Source organism: Pipistrellus kuhlii, unplaced genomic scaffold (genome assembly GCF_014108245.1).
Source record: "Pipistrellus kuhlii isolate mPipKuh1 unplaced genomic scaffold, mPipKuh1.p scaffold_m20_p_5, whole genome shotgun sequence".
Taxonomy (NCBI): domain Eukaryota; kingdom Metazoa; phylum Chordata; class Mammalia; order Chiroptera; family Vespertilionidae; genus Pipistrellus; species Pipistrellus kuhlii.
In genome coordinates this window covers 66,207,118-66,222,755 of record NW_023425551.1, presented here as the reverse complement: position 1 = coordinate 66,222,755, position 15,638 = coordinate 66,207,118, and positions in this window count along the sequence as shown.

Here is a 15,638-nt window from a genome sequence, read left to right as displayed (position 1 = left end):
AGAAAGGTGTGGGAGTTCATGGGAAATCCTCGATAGCATGTTGGGAAATTTTCAGAATTTCCTAATACTATAGGAATGGCTTTCCATCTTCCCAGAAGGGCCTGAGAAATTACTTGGCAGAGTCCAGAGAAAATTGGGAATATTAAGCCCACAGAGCCAAGTTAAAGAGCAGGAGGAGAGGGGCAGCATGAAAGGAAAAATTAAAGAAAATGCCCAACCTTGTCCTTTTATTGGGTCGGCAACTAAGTAATTGCTGGTTTCACACGTATATGGCTTCAGTTGAATTTTTAGGTTTGCAGACGTAGTACAAATGTAAAACACATTTTGTTATTTGATAGTTGGCTATTCAGCTGTTAATCAGTAAAAAAAGTTTTTTGATCTGTTTTGTAGTTTTCGTTTGGCGTTAGTTGAAAAATGGAAAATCAAAAGGAACATTTTCGTCATATTTTGCTTTTTTATTTCTGCAAAGGGAAAAACGCATCGCAAGCTCATAAAAAGTTATGTGCTGTTTATGGTGACGAAGCCTTAAAAGAACGGCAGTGTCAAAATTGGTTTGCCAAATTTCGTTCTGGTGATTTTTCACTCAAAGATGAAAAACGCTCTGGTCGTCCAGTTGAAGTTGATGACGCCCTAATCAAAGCAATAATCAATTCGGACTGTCACAGTACAACACGTGAGATTGCAGAGAAGCTTCATGTATCACATACATGCATTGAAAATCACTTAAAACAACTTGGCTATGTTCAAAAACTCGATACATGGGTTCCTCACGAACTGAAAGAATCACAGTTAACGCAACGCATTAGCAGCTGCGATTTGCTAAAGAAACGTAATGAAAATGATCCATTTTTAAAACGACTGATAACTGGCGATGAAAAATGGGTTGTTTACAACAATATCAAGCGGAAAAGATCGTGGAGCAGGCCAGGTGAACCAACTCAAACAACATCAAAAGCTGATATTCATCAAAAGAAGGTTTTGTTATCAGTTTGGTGGGATTACAAAGGAATTGTCTACTTTGAACTCTTACCACCCAACCAAACGATCAATTCTGATGTCTACATTGAACGACTAACGAAATTAAACAATGCAGTTGAAGAAAAGCAGCCCGAATTGACAAATCGAAAAGGTGTTGTATTCCATCATGACAATGCAAGGCCACACACATCTTTGGTCACTCGGCAAAAATTAATGGAGCTTGGTTGGGATGTTTTGCCACATCCACCATATAGTCCTGACCTTGCACCATCTGATTACTTTTTGTTTCGATCTTTACAAAACTCCTTGAATGGTAAAAATTTCAATAATGATGATGATGTCAAATCGTACCTGATTCAGTTTTTTGCTAATAAAAACCAGAAGTTTTTTGAACGTGGGATTATGATGCTGCCTGAAAGATGTCAAAAGGTCATTGATCAAAATGGGCAATACATTACAGAATAAAGTTATTTAGTTCCATGAAAAAAATGTCTTTGATTTTCTTTTAAAAATCCGCAATTACTTAGTTGCCGACCCAATAGAAGCACACATTCATAACCCTGGAGCCAAAACAGCCAAGAGCAAGGAGGTGTTGATTATCCCTAAATTCTGTGTTCCTCCCATGACCCCAAATGGCCTTTCCCTAATTGCTGAATTCAATTCTTTAATCTTGAGAAGAATTGAGTAAGATAAAGGGCAGGCTGGCTCTTAACGAAAGAGCAAGGAAGATGACCTTTCTAAGGGCCATGGAGACTATAAATAGAACATCCCTGTTCCTAGCCCTCTTCACCCGCCTCCTCCACCTCAACAAGAAAGAGCAGTACCTGAAGCAGAAATAATAGCCTCAGAGCAGGCCTGAGTTTGGAAAAAATAATTTAAAGAACCAGAAGAGTCAGGGGAAATATAAAGGTCAACAAATTTTGTCTTAAGTAGAAACAAGTTTTGGAACAGGCTTTTCCTCTTCTACCAAGAAGCAGGTTTCTCTGAGGCAGAGGACAGTCTTGTACCTTTCAGGGACAACCATCCTGGAGGGAGTATGGGACAGCTCTCTCCCTAATCCCTCTGGGACAGGAATATTCCTTTTCCTTATCTTCCTACATTTTCCATTGACACTAGCAGAATGGGAAGCATCTATGAATTTTCCAAACTTTCTTTTAAAAAATTACTGAAAAGTAAAGTTTACGGAACCTGGCTCAATTTGAAAACCTACAGGTTTAAGACTCCATTCTTTCTTGTATTCTTTTCAGAAAATATACATTTCGACACTTCCCCTCCCTCCCCCCCAATTATAGAATTCATATACCCATTTTGGAAGGTTTAGAAAGGCATTCTAGGTGTTTCCTTGCCAGTTTTTCACCAGGAGCAGTACTGGCAGAGTTTGGGATGGGGAGGTACGAGTGAGTGGCCACAAGGGTGAGAAATGGAGTGATGGAAAGTGGACATTGTGAGCCAGGTGTAACTTGAATGCACTATGATTGTCGATGTGGTAACACTCATTGTTAGACTGGTGAAGACTATAATGTGTCCTTGCAGGTAGCTAGGTCTCTCACCAACTATAGACTCTGTTTTTCATGTTTGAGAAACACCGTCTTTCAAAGCCTTGCTTCCTCATCGGTACCGTGGGGAGACTTATTCTGGCCCCAGATACATGTGTCAAGTTCCCTGCAAAGTAGAGATGAAACGATTCTACTAAGGCCTATGCATTGCAGCCCATAAAGACAAGTGCCATTAAACCTTAAACATGGGAAGATGTAGTCAAGGGGATGAATTGTCAGGATGTTGTAAGCACCTTGAGAAAACAGTAAGCATATACTGACCACCTGATTTAGTGTGATGGGGGAATACAGTGGGGAAATCAGCTAAGATGAGCTGACTCCACTGAACTATTCCCTGGGAGTCTCTGTGTAGTCAGTCCTGGGAAGACGTGGTCCAGGGGACTCATCGTCAGAGTGCCGCAGACACGGTGAGAAGACAGTGGATATACTGACCAGGAGACGAAGCAGTGCTTTCCAGAAAGACTACCTCTTCGCCGTAACGGCTCCTCAGGCTGAAACCACCTCTTTTCGGTGGCCTCAGGCACTGCCTTTCACAAAAGCCTGCATTGAGGAGGGTCCTATGTGTGAGGAAAGGAACCAACCAGAAGACCTTTGGGACTTAGGGGCCTTTCAATGAGGAGACAGAGAAGCAGAGCTGTTCCTCACTCGCCAGCCATGTGGATTTGAGCCCACTCCTCAAGTTCCTATCTCTGGATTTCTCAACCTCAGTACTGTTGGCACTTTGGGCTGGACGGTTCTTTGTTGGGGTGGGAGGGCGAGCTTTTCTGATCACTGCAGGATGTTTGGCTTTTACCCACTAGATGCCAATAGCAACCTCCCTGTCAGCTGTGACAACTGAAACGTTCTTTATGCTAAATATCACCCTCACCTGCGGCCTGTTGAGAACTCCGGAGTCACCCTGAAGGAGGGAGAACTAACCAGATCCAGGCTTGAGCAAGTTTGCCGGCAGTTGGGGAGGTTGTTTCAGGGACAACCTTCCTTCGGGGGTCAAACTCACTCACCATCCAGTTAAAACGTGGCTCATTTCTGATAAAATGTATTATCTTAGACTCCGATGACGAGTTCCTTCGCCCTGGATCTGACCTGAACAGTCCGCAAGGTCTCGTGTGACGCTTTCCTGTCTTCCCTGGCTCTGTGAGAGCTTTCTGCCCCATAGTCTGGCGTCTGTAGACCAGGGCTAGCCCACGTGCACCTGCTCCACCGAGTCCCTGAAATGTTACATACGAGTTCCAGCCCCTTCCCAGCCTCTTTGCTTCAACCTTCTCCACTCAACACCATCCCCACGGATGGCTGTGCTTTGTCTCCCTGTCGATTTCATTCTCAGCTGTTAGTTTTCTTTTACTGCTGCGAATTACTGAAAACTTAGGGACTTAAAAGAACACCAATGTATCAACTTACAGTTCTGGAGTTCAGCAATTTGACAGGGGTCTCGCTGGCCTACAGAGGAGGTGCTGGCAGGGCAGCGTCCTCTGCAGGGTCTAGGCGAGAATCCCTCCCTTGCTTTTTCCAGGCTGTAGAGGCTGCCCACACTCCTTGGGTCTGGCTCCCTCCTTGTTTTTCAAAGCTGACAGCAATGCTCCTTGCTGACCACTCTTCCTGGTCCCGCCTCCCCCCCCTCCTCTGACCGTAGGTGGGAAAGGTTAAGAACCAATGTGGTTAGATTGGGCCCACCTGGGTAATCCAGGCAGCCTCCCCACCTTCAAGTCCTTAGCTTAACCACATCTGCAAAGCCCCTTTTGGCCACAGAAGGCTTTGTCACAGTCCTAGCAATTAGGACATGGACATCTTTGGGGTGGAGGTCCATCATTCTTCCTATCACAGCTGTGGACACTGCCTGGGCCACACCAGCCTCAGACTCCACGCCTCCACTCCTCCCGGTCTGAGTGCGGGCGGCTAGCTCAGTTTTCAGAAGGCAGCATCATCAGGTGGGTATCAGCCTCAGCACAACGATTACACGCAGTTAGTCCATCTTCCCTCCGTCGCCTGAAGATGCTTTGGGCCACTTCCACCAGTCCCCAGTCCCTCTCCTCTGGGGCCCAGAAATACGGAACTGCAGGCCTGACTCCCTAGGAAGAGGTCTAGAGCAAGGTCAACCCCACCTTACCCTTCCTCTCTCCACCACCCAGAACAGCCCAGCTGGCTCTGGACCAGCTGTGTCTCCTGCTGGCTGGCACCATGTGGAGAGGGTTGTGCCAGCCCACCTGCCACACCTGTGTCTCCCCAACGCCGCACCCCGTCTCCGCTCACTACGAGACACCCAGGGCCATAGACTGAAACTGTGGACAATGATGAGCAAACACACCTAGTAACTTACCGGATCCTCACAATGACCTATGGAGCAGGTGCTACCATCCTTTCTCACCGGTGGGGAAACTGAGGCATAGAGATGTCTAGTAACTTGCCCAGTGAGTGATTTCCACGCTGGCTCTCCCACAGGAGACTCCCACACTAACCTGGAAATCACGTGCTTTCTCCTCACAAGCTGAGCTTGCCCCTTTCAAGAGCAGAGAAGAGTGCGCCCCACCAAGGCTGGGAGGTGCATTCAGATTGGGAGCCCAGCACTGAAGGCTTGTTCTGCTTCTGCGAGTGACAGGCCAAATAGCTTCAGGCAAATAATGAACCGTCTCTCAGCTTCCATTTCCTCATCCATAGAATGGGTGACAGTGACAATACCATAGTCACAGGATGTGGTGAGGATCAGAGGAGACAGAGATGTGGGCCTCATGCTTGTGGAGAGCGAACCTGAGAGAGGGGCCTTGATGGCCCTCACAGGCACCTCTAGGCGACACCCACCCCTTCAGGATCAGGCTTCTCACTTGTTGCCTCTGCCTGGGGCAGGATCTGGACACCTCGTGCTTGAACCTACCCAGCGGTTGTCTATCAGGCAACGTGCCAGGATTCCTGCCCAGTCCCGGGTAAATGCTACCCCTGGTTAGTCTTACCGACCAGAACCCTTTCCCTGCTGGGATTCCCAGGTTACCACCTCCTGGGGCCTCACTCTCTGTGGCGGGGTCTGCAGGAAACCTAATGTGCAGACATGGCTACCCGGACCCTGGGAGGCTCGTCTGAAAGGAAATTGGACCCTCACCTACTTACGCCGGCTCATTGTCTCTTGGGGCTAGATCTTCCCCCATTTAAAGAGAAGCTGGATGTTTGGGTTGTATGTGAAAATGTCCATATTTTTTAAAGTTGTCTCAAGCTAAAAAGAAACACACATACGCATTCTGCAGGTCAAAAAACCATGTGCAGGATGAATAGAATGGCCAGTGTTGACCTTTGGTGTACACAAAATCAGGGCTTTGCATGCCAGGACAGGAACGATTCGACAGTGACCTACCTTTCCCAGTGCCCGGTCTCCCTCCTGCTCAGGCCTCGGCTGGACAAGAGGCGTTTCCCCAAGTGCCCTGGTTCCGGGTGCCTTCCTCTCAGCTCCCCCTGCTCCCAGAAGCTATTTTCTTCTCCTGAAGGCCTTCCCTGATTTACCCCCAGCCAATGGATAGTTAAATAATCACATACAATCGACTTCCCCTGGGCCTCTAGCGCACGCTCGAAGGTTTTTACAGGAAGAAGACACACCTGTGATTTCGCCTCTGTTGTATTTTCCGCCATATTCTGCCGTGCACACGCTTCAGAGGAAAGTTGTGCTACTAAGTTATAAGCAACTCGTGTGCAGAGTCCCCAGTGCCTCCCTCCCCGCTACCTCCCTAAGCCCCGGGATCTGCCTTGTGGGTGCTCAATAAACACCAAGGCTTCTCCAAAGCTTGGATGTGTGGGACTTAGCTGAGTTGATCCCAGCCAGGCTACACTCAGACCCAGAAGACCACGGCTGTTGACTCAAGGGTTGAAATGGAATCCTGTTGTTTGCTACAAGCAGAGCAAAACTCCCCCCTCTCTCTGCAGCCCCTCCAGAGGGCTCCACTCTTACCACTGCATCCTTGGGCACTGGGGGCCCCAGTCCAGAGGAGCCCAATGAACAAAGCCTCCTCCCCCTGCCCCTGGTGAGGAGTGGATCCAGGTGCTGGCCCTGCTGATGGGTGACGAGATGCCAGTATCACCTGGGACACAGGAAGAGCGGTCCTGAGAGAGCGGCTCCGGGGTGTGGAGAAGGAGCACTGATATTACCACCGTCTTACAGTGTGAGATCCCAGAGGGGCTTCAGGGACAGCAAGAGCAAAGGGGGAAGCTGAGGCCCAGAGAAGTGGCTTGCACAAGCACCAGGTCAGGGGTGCCCTGTAGGATCCAGGACATGTCCACTCCAACATTTGAAAACATTTTTCCCACTAAGCCCATGGTCAGCAAACTGCGGCTCGTGAGCCACATGCAGCTCTTTGGCCCCTTGAGTTGATTGTGGCTCTTCCACAAAATACCACGCCCTGGGCGAGTCTATTTTGAAGGAGTGGTGTTAGAAGAAGTTTAAGTTTAAAAAAATTTGGCTCTCAAAAGAAATTTCAATCGTTGTACTGTTGATATTTGTCTCTGGTGGCTAATGAGTTTGCCGACCACTGCACTAAGCCATAGATTTTCCACTTTCATTTGAAATGTTCTGATAAGACCACAGGTGAGTTAGCACAGGACCACATTTTTCATAAACTCCACTTCTCAAGCTGTGCAAAAATGGGCGTCTGATAGATAGGTCTTGAGCGTAGCATTGGGAGGCTAGTATTTCCTGCTCCTCCTGTCATCCCGCCGGTGGTGCCGTTTCTTTGTCGCAGAGGGGAGTGTGCTTCATGCATCCACACGGTCTGAACTCCTCGCCGGAGATTTGTCAGAGGGGCGGACAAGGTGAGGAAACTCTCACAGGTAATTTGCTGCCAGGAATTATGATCTGCTCTCTGGGAACGTTCAAATGAGGAAGAGCCACCATTTTAAGTTAAACATATTTTTACCCGTTTGTTGTTTTCCGAAACAAGAGATGATAGTTATACTGTTCCGTTCTCATGCTCACCCTGGGAACCTCTGCTGCAGTCAGTCAAAGTAAGGAGAGCTCTCCCGGCGCTAAGATCATTACCTTCGTTTCATAGACAAGAAAACGAAGCTCAGAGCAGCCCCACATCACTCATCCATGCATCTGCAGTCAGGTCAACGCACACCAGGCACTGTTCTAGGCTCTGGAGATACATTGGTGAGTGGGACGACACGGTCCTTGCCCTCAGATTGCTTCCAGCCTGGCAAGAAAGAGACAGTTGATAGTTTTGTGAAATCGAAGGGGAACAGAATGAGCAAACACACCTAGGGACTCACCGGATCCTCACAATGACGGATGGAACAGGTGCTACCGTCCTTTCTCACAGGGGAGGGAACTGAGGCACAGAGATGTCTAGTAACTGGCCCAGTGAGTGAAAGGCAGTGAGTGAAGGAGCAGATAGGGATTGAGGACTGAGCCCCTGGCCTGGGAAATCTCACTCACGCTGATTTGGGAGTCGGGCATCCCTCAGGGACAGGCAGAGAGGGCTCCGGACTCTGTCAGAAGATTGTGTCAGAGAGGGAGATTTTTCCTCCCAAAAGGGGCCACTCCAAAAGGGGCCACTTTGGTGTGGGGATTGCTTTCAGCTGAAGACCCTTGAGGAACAGGAGGCTGTAGGGAGAGCTTTCTGCCTCCCCCGTCTGCCTAAAAGCCAGGCATCAACCCCCTTGGTGAAGGCGCCCCCTACACTCGCCTGCACCGGAAGGGCAGGGTGGTTCTTCATTACTGGAGAGGGCTCTGGACTCATCAGTCCCGAGGTGGCACCAAGAGGAGGCTGTAGAGCAAATCTTATTGCAACAACCCTATTGTCCCCAAGTTCACCACAACTTAGCACCCCCAGAACCTCAGCACGCTTTCCCTGCACCTGGTCACTTCCCCATAAGCGTATGCTCTTTTGTGTAAGCCGGTGGGTCTGGCCATGTCTGTGCAGGTTTCAGTTCATTAATGGGAGGCCCTCCATAAGTCTATGGCAGTGGCCGGAAAACTCATCAGTCAACAGAGCCCAATATCAACAGTACAACGATTGAAATTTCTTTTGAGAGCCAATTTTTTAAAATGCAAACTTCTTCTAATGCCACTTCTTCAAAATAGACTTGCCCAGGCCGTGGTATTTTGTGGAAGAGCCACACTCAAGGGGCCAAAGAGCTGCTGCATATGGCTCTCGAACTGCAGTTTGCCGACCACTGGCTTATGGAATAAATCTTTTTATCCTGTTCATCTGCTTTGGCAGCTGAATTCTGGGGTGTCAGTCACAGAACCTGAGCGCATAGAGGAAAAAATCTCTATCTCCTACACAGTCTTCTGACACTGAATCTGGAGCCCTCTCTGCCTGTCCCTGACGGGTGCCCCCCTCCCAAGTCAGCAGGAGTGAGATTTCCCGGGTCGGTGGCTCAGTCCACAATCTCTATCTGCTCCTTTTACCCACACCTGACCTCACCACCCTGCTGCTTCCCTGAACCGTGCTTTATTTTGTGAGGCCAGGCTGGAGGCTTCCCCGATTTTGATGGCCAGCATTTTGGGGGTTTCTCAGCATCAGCCTCCGGCAGCCCAAAACAGGCTGCGTGGCGCATGTCATCCATGTTGTAATGATGTGGCCCAACCAAAGGAAACCAGACCCCAAAGAGAGGCACGAGCTTCAAAGAGTTTTTGCTTGCAGTCCAATTACCTAGTCATGCAAACCATGCCAGGTGCGGATGGCTTCTGAGAAATGCCAAGCATTTTCTCAAGGACGTTATCGTTGAAAGTCAGCCTTGTGACTGCTGCTCTTCCAAAACAAGTCTGACATCCAGGCCCTGAATTCTTCCCCTCAGCCCAGAATGTCATGTCCCTACCCTGTGATTGAGCTCTGGCGGCTTTGTTATCGCACAACCAATAAAGTCCAGCAGGAGAAACCACAACTGCTCTGATAAAGCAGGCAGGTGGAGACAGAATGACAACTCACACGCAAACACACTGCGTGCCTCGTGTGTGTGTGTGTGTGTGTGTGTGTGTGTGTGTGTGTGTTAGAACTTCAGACTCACCATGGGATTCTGCAGAGGGGCTTTGTCAGGTCCTCATGGTGGAACCCTGAAATATGTCACAGGGTGTCATGAGCACCTGGCCACAGCCCCCGAGTCCCTCAGCCCCGTGACAGGTACATATAATAGCCTGGGTGTGCCTTAGGCTCACCTGTTTGGGTGTCTGATGTGGTGGCTCACTTTTGCAATTTGTCCCGAAGTCTGCTACGGGTCAGTCCCTCCTCCTTCTGTTTCTTCAGCAGGGGGAGCCCTGAGGGTGGGCTGGGAGCCCTGTGAAAGTGAACTTGAAAAATGTGAACTCTTCCACGGCTGGGATCCAGGCATGGTCAGACATGGCTGAGAGACCATCCCCAGCTGCTGTGGGCACTCACTGGCCGGGGAAGGATGGCAGAGATGAGGACAAAAATCCTGGAACAGACTGAGAGAAGCAGGTCACCGTGAATGAGCAGGAGAGCAGAGAGCAGAGCAGCAGCTGAGGAAGTGCCAGGAGCTCCAACAGTGATGGTCTGTGGGCTGCCCTCTCCCACCCACTAGGGCACATGTGTCAAACACAAGGCCCGCGGGCCAAATCCATCCCGCCAGGCCTTGCAATGTGGCCCGCACCGCGCTGTCATCACTGCACTCCGCTGCGTTTCCATCACAATGACAGTTTATGACTGTTCAGTAAACCATTCGGCCCACGATTTAGGCTGGATTTTAGATTTTGGCCCCTTCTCTGATTGAGTTCGACACCCCTACACTAGGGGGTCAGATAAATCTGAACAAGGCCACAGAGGAGCGGAGCAGACTTCAGGATGACTGCTAAAGTGACACCTCACAAGTGTGCCTGAGGCATCCGGGCTACCTGCCTGTCACAGAGCTTGGGGACTCTCCCGAATCCTGGGGAAAGGAATGCCCCCCAGGATCACACTTCCTGCGGGAACTCAACAGGTTTGGGCTGTTGACAACTGAGAGCACTAGGGTTCTTAATACCTAAGTGGTATCCTTGCAAAATCGATGTAATTACAGTTTTTAGGGGGATTTAAAAAGGAGAAACATTACTACATTAAATAGATATATAAATAAGGAGATACAATCTTATTTCAGAAATATAAGAAAATGGTAAACACACACTTTTTCATAGAATTGAGATGACTGTCATATAAACATGGTAAATATTTATTTTTTTAATTGGTAAGTTTTTATTTCTTTTTAATTTTTTAAATCTTTATTGTTGAAAGTAGTACATGGATCCCCTCTCCCCCCCATTAACCTCTTCCAGCCCACTCCCGTTCTCCCCCACCCCATTGTCTGTGCCGTGGGTTATGCATATATGCATACAAGTTCTTTGGTTGATCTCTTCCCAACCCTCCTCCCCTCTGAGGTTTGACAGTTCATGCTTCTAAGATGATGATAACGGCATGTGCTGAGGTTACTTGAGGGATTCAGATAAGTGGGAATGCTGACGTTGCTTTGTTCTGAGTCTCCTGACTGACTCCCTCAGGGGCCTTCAGCAAAGCCCCTTAGCTATGGGCCTGAACTTTCCAATTCAGAAATATTCAGAAATCAGGAATATTATCCTCAGGCCTCTCTTTTCTCAGAAAAATTGCATTTACATAGTATTTATTGTAGTGAATTTTAGCTCATTACTACAGGAATCATATGGCATATTCTTTTCTAATTGATATTTTAATATGGAAAACACTTTTGGGGTTACAATGAGGTGGCTTGTTTTCTATTTCCAATGAATTATATAGGGATTGTTGTATGTTTTCTTTTTTAAAATATATTTTTAATTGTTTTTTTACAGACAGGAAGGGAGAGGGAGAGAGAGTTAGAAACATTGATGAGAAACATCAATCAGCTGCCTCCTGCACACCCCCCACTGGGGATGTGCCCACATCCAAGGTACATGCCTTTGACTGGAATCGAACCTGGGACCCTGAGTCCGCAGGCTGACGCTATACCCACTGAGCCAAACTGGTTAGGTCAGATTGTTGTATGCTTTGACTTTTCCTTTTAGATTTTTTTTATCGATGGGGGTGATCCCCTCTCCCCCATTCTTTTCAGCCTTCACCTCCAGCCCTTTTAGTGGAAGTTGTTGGGAGTCACCCCTTTCCTTTGTCATGTTAGCAGTCTCCCCTGCTGGCCAAGGTTTGGAGCTGTGAGCTACCATGGGGAATGCTATGGTGGCTAAGAGCACAGGCTAGGGAGCAGAACCACCTGAGTTCAAACCCTGGCTCTGCCGAGAAATAAGATAATGCCCCCGGGAAAGCTACCTTTCTCCAACCACAGTTTCGTCATTTGTAAAATGAGAGAGATGAGAATAGTATCGACCTCACTGTGTTGGTGTGAGTCTTCAATGGGTAAGTAGATTTCCAGCCATTCAAGTTACTCCGGGGCCAAATTATTGTCTCATCGCGGTCCCTGCTAGAGTGCAGACATTCACTTTTGCTACAGATCCTGTAGCAAAAACTGGACAGAGAGAGTAGTTTTTGCATAAGTCAACACCTTGTGAAAAGGTTCCTGAATATTAGAGAGAAGACATTCCCAATTTGGATCCAAGGGATGGGATGAAATTTTGGTGCTCTTTGGAAAGGGAGTTTGAAAAGAATTTTGACACAGACAACAGGGGTATGAGGGTATGAGTGGGGGTGGAGGGGGGGTGGGAAGAAAAGGAGGGGGCCATGGAGGGATAAGAACACATATTAATACCTTAATCAATAAAGAAATTTAGCCTACTAGTGTGGCTCAGTGGATAGAGCATCATCCTGCAAACTTAAGGGTCCCAGGTTCGATTCTGGTCAAGGGCATGTACCCTGGTTGTGGGCACATCCCCAGTAGGGGGTGTGCAGGAGGCAGCTGATCGATGTTTCTAACTATCCTTCTCCCTTCCTCTCTTTAAAAAATTAATAAGATATATTTAAAAAAATAAAAATAAAGAAATTTAAAAATCCAGAATTTTGAGGGAAATACATTCACATGTTTAAAACAAAACAACCAGAAACAAGAGGTATAAAGGTACCTCATCTACCCAATTCTCCACCAAAAGTCTCCATTTCTCTTTCACACACACACACACACACACACACACACACACAGTATGAATTTTCCTTAATAATATGCTGTGAAGATGTTTCTATAAAGGTGCAGCAAGAGAGTGCTATTTCTTTCCCAAGTTGCATACTATTTCATCAAATGGATATATCATAATTTACTTAGCCAATCACTATAGATATTGGGTTGTTTTTCATCTTTTGCTATTCAGAGTGCTGCTACAAATACACTTTATAATCATCATTTCACACATATACATGTATATTTGTAGAATAAGCTTTATAAGTGGAATTGTTAAGGGGGGGAAAAAGTAGATTCATTTTGAATTTTCTTAGATATTGCCACATTTCCCGCCCCACGAGTATCCCAATGCATGTTCCCATCACAGTGTCAGAGTGCCTGCCTGGCTTATGGGGTCAGAATTTTGGATGGTTGCTAATCTGGTAGCTGTCAATGTGCCTTTGTGTGATTTTACCTTGCATTTCTTTTTCTTTTCTTTTTTTTAAATATATTTTATTGATTTTATACAAAGAGGAATTGAGAGGGATAGAGAGTTAGAAACGTTGATGAGAGAGAAACACTGACCAGCTGCCTCTTGCACACCACCCACTGGGGATGTGCCCGCAACCAAGGTACATGCCCTTGACCAGAATCGAACCCAGGACCTTTCAGTCCGCAGGCCAACACTCTATCCACTGAGCCAAACCGGTCCCGGTTACCTTGCATTTCTTTTATCTTGAGTAAGGGTGAACTTCCTAAATGAGAAGGGGGACCCTGAAATAGGATGTGAAAGAAATCAAAGACAAACTTCTGTGATTCACAAGTTTATTCTGAGCTAGCCCTGAACACAAGTGCTTGCACTAAATGCCTCTTCGGTTTCCACTTCAAGCACAAATTTTCACTAATATTAAAAAAAAAAAAAAAAAAAAGGTACTGGGACACACATACACACATCACTATTGTCCACCTTCCAACCACACCCTGGTGTCCAGGTCCAGTTCAACTTTCACTCTTATTACACCTGTTACGTCCTGTTTATTTTTCCTCATCTGTGGGTTTGCATTTCTAGCATCAAGATCAGATGCCAACCAGTCTCTGCTTTCGAGCTTGGTCCCCTGAAGCAAGCATGAGAAGAGCTTTATTCTGGGGAACAAGTCACCCTAGTAGAAGTCATTCTTCCTAGAATAGTTAACTCCATGTCTTCTGAGATAATTCTTGGCTTTATGTTTATTTTTTTGTTTGTTTGTTTTTTATTCCCTAGGGTCCGTATTTGGGTGGATGCCTGCTGAGAGGGCCGGCTGGGAGCAGCTGATCTGTGGAAGAACCTTCCAGGGTTGGCACTGTTTTCAGTGCCTCCTAGCCTCATTCCTTCCCTTCAGCTCAGTAACATCAAGCTCACAGCCTCTCCTGAGTTCTGCCTCCTCCACCTTACCTCTGAGCCTCAGCATAGGTCAATATGCGCTCCACCCACATCCCATTGCCCAGAAATGTGCTGCCATTTCTGGTGTTCTTACCCCCTTATGTTCTCTTGGCTCATGAGTTAACTACATTCCTGTACCTTATTACTTACATAATAAGCTCTCAGAAGAGGTGACAAGTGTCAGTATGGTCTGCCACCTTGAACTAAATGACAAATGACTCCAATGTTTTTATACAAAACAAAGGCAGTAGAACTAATTCTGTTCCTACTTTGGACACATTATTCTTACTACATGTTCATCAAAGTCAGAATGATGGTTGCCACTGTTGATTTTGATTACCCTTTGATATGCCTTTACATTGGACCCTTTCTGTGTCACACACACAGCATTTCCAGGACCTTGCATTGAGCCAAGTGCTAAATAGGACACATATGGGTGACTCATATGGATCATGACAGTATCAGAAATAATAAACTTTCATACTATAGTAATTAATAATAACCATGGTCCCATTTTAGTTGCCTTCTATTTATTTTTGTCTTTTTATTGATTTCAGAGAGGAAAAGAGGGGGAGACATAGAAACATCAATGATGAGAATTAATTGGCTGCCTCCCACACACCCCCACTGGGAATTGAGCCAGTGACCTGGGCATGTGCCCCAACCAGGAGTTGAACCCTGACCTCCTGGTTCATGGGTCAAAGCTCAACCACTGAGCAACACTGGCTGGGCTTTAGTTGCTTTTTATATTTGTATTTTATCTTGACCTAAATAAGATCCCTTCAGTTGCGTATTGTGTCTTGTAACTTTGTCTTTGCCCAAATGTGGTTCTTTGACTCAGTGGCTGCTCAGTAAGCATAGTTGATACTTGAGTGGTGGTCAGGGTGAGTGTATTAGTAGGTGCTCAAGGGAAACTGGTTGAGTATAATACCAAACTAGAAGAATTCCCCAAAAGAACCAGAAATAGAAAGAAAAGGCAATTATCATTTTTTTAATGAAGTCGAATGTTTTATTATTATACTGTTTCTTATTTTCCTGCAAGATAATTGCTCCACTGTATAAAAATAGCACCAGCAAAAGCAGCATATTGCAAAATTAAGGTAGTACTGTTCATTATCCAACACTGTACAACTAATAAACACTTATCTTCACTGCCAGTTATTTCCAATGGAAAGATCATTGAGTATTTTGAGCCAAATCTAGAGATGGATGTAAGCGAGTTACATTATATAAGTTTTATGACAATGTTAACTTTGAATTACATAACTTTTATTAGTACTTGTTACCACAGATAATTTCAGAAATTCCGAATAATGGTAGCCTAGCCTAAAAATTAGAGGGTATTGTAAAAAGATGCATATTGTTCATCTGCAATCATTTGTAGCATTGTTGTAAGTAATTTTCTTTTTTTATTAGTATGACTAAAAGTTGCTCTTTTAAATCTTTTGTCCACCACTAATTTAAGACAACTATGCTACATCAAGTTGTTTCATCAGCTTTCATACTTCCCAAAGTACCAAACTCACCTTATTTGTTCAATTTTGTCCCAATTTCAGGAGACATCTTCCAAAACTTCCTGTGCAAAATTGATGATCCCATTCACTGTTCGAATACCATTTCCAAAACATACCCATTTATGTTTCTCTGTGAACTTATGCATGGAGAGT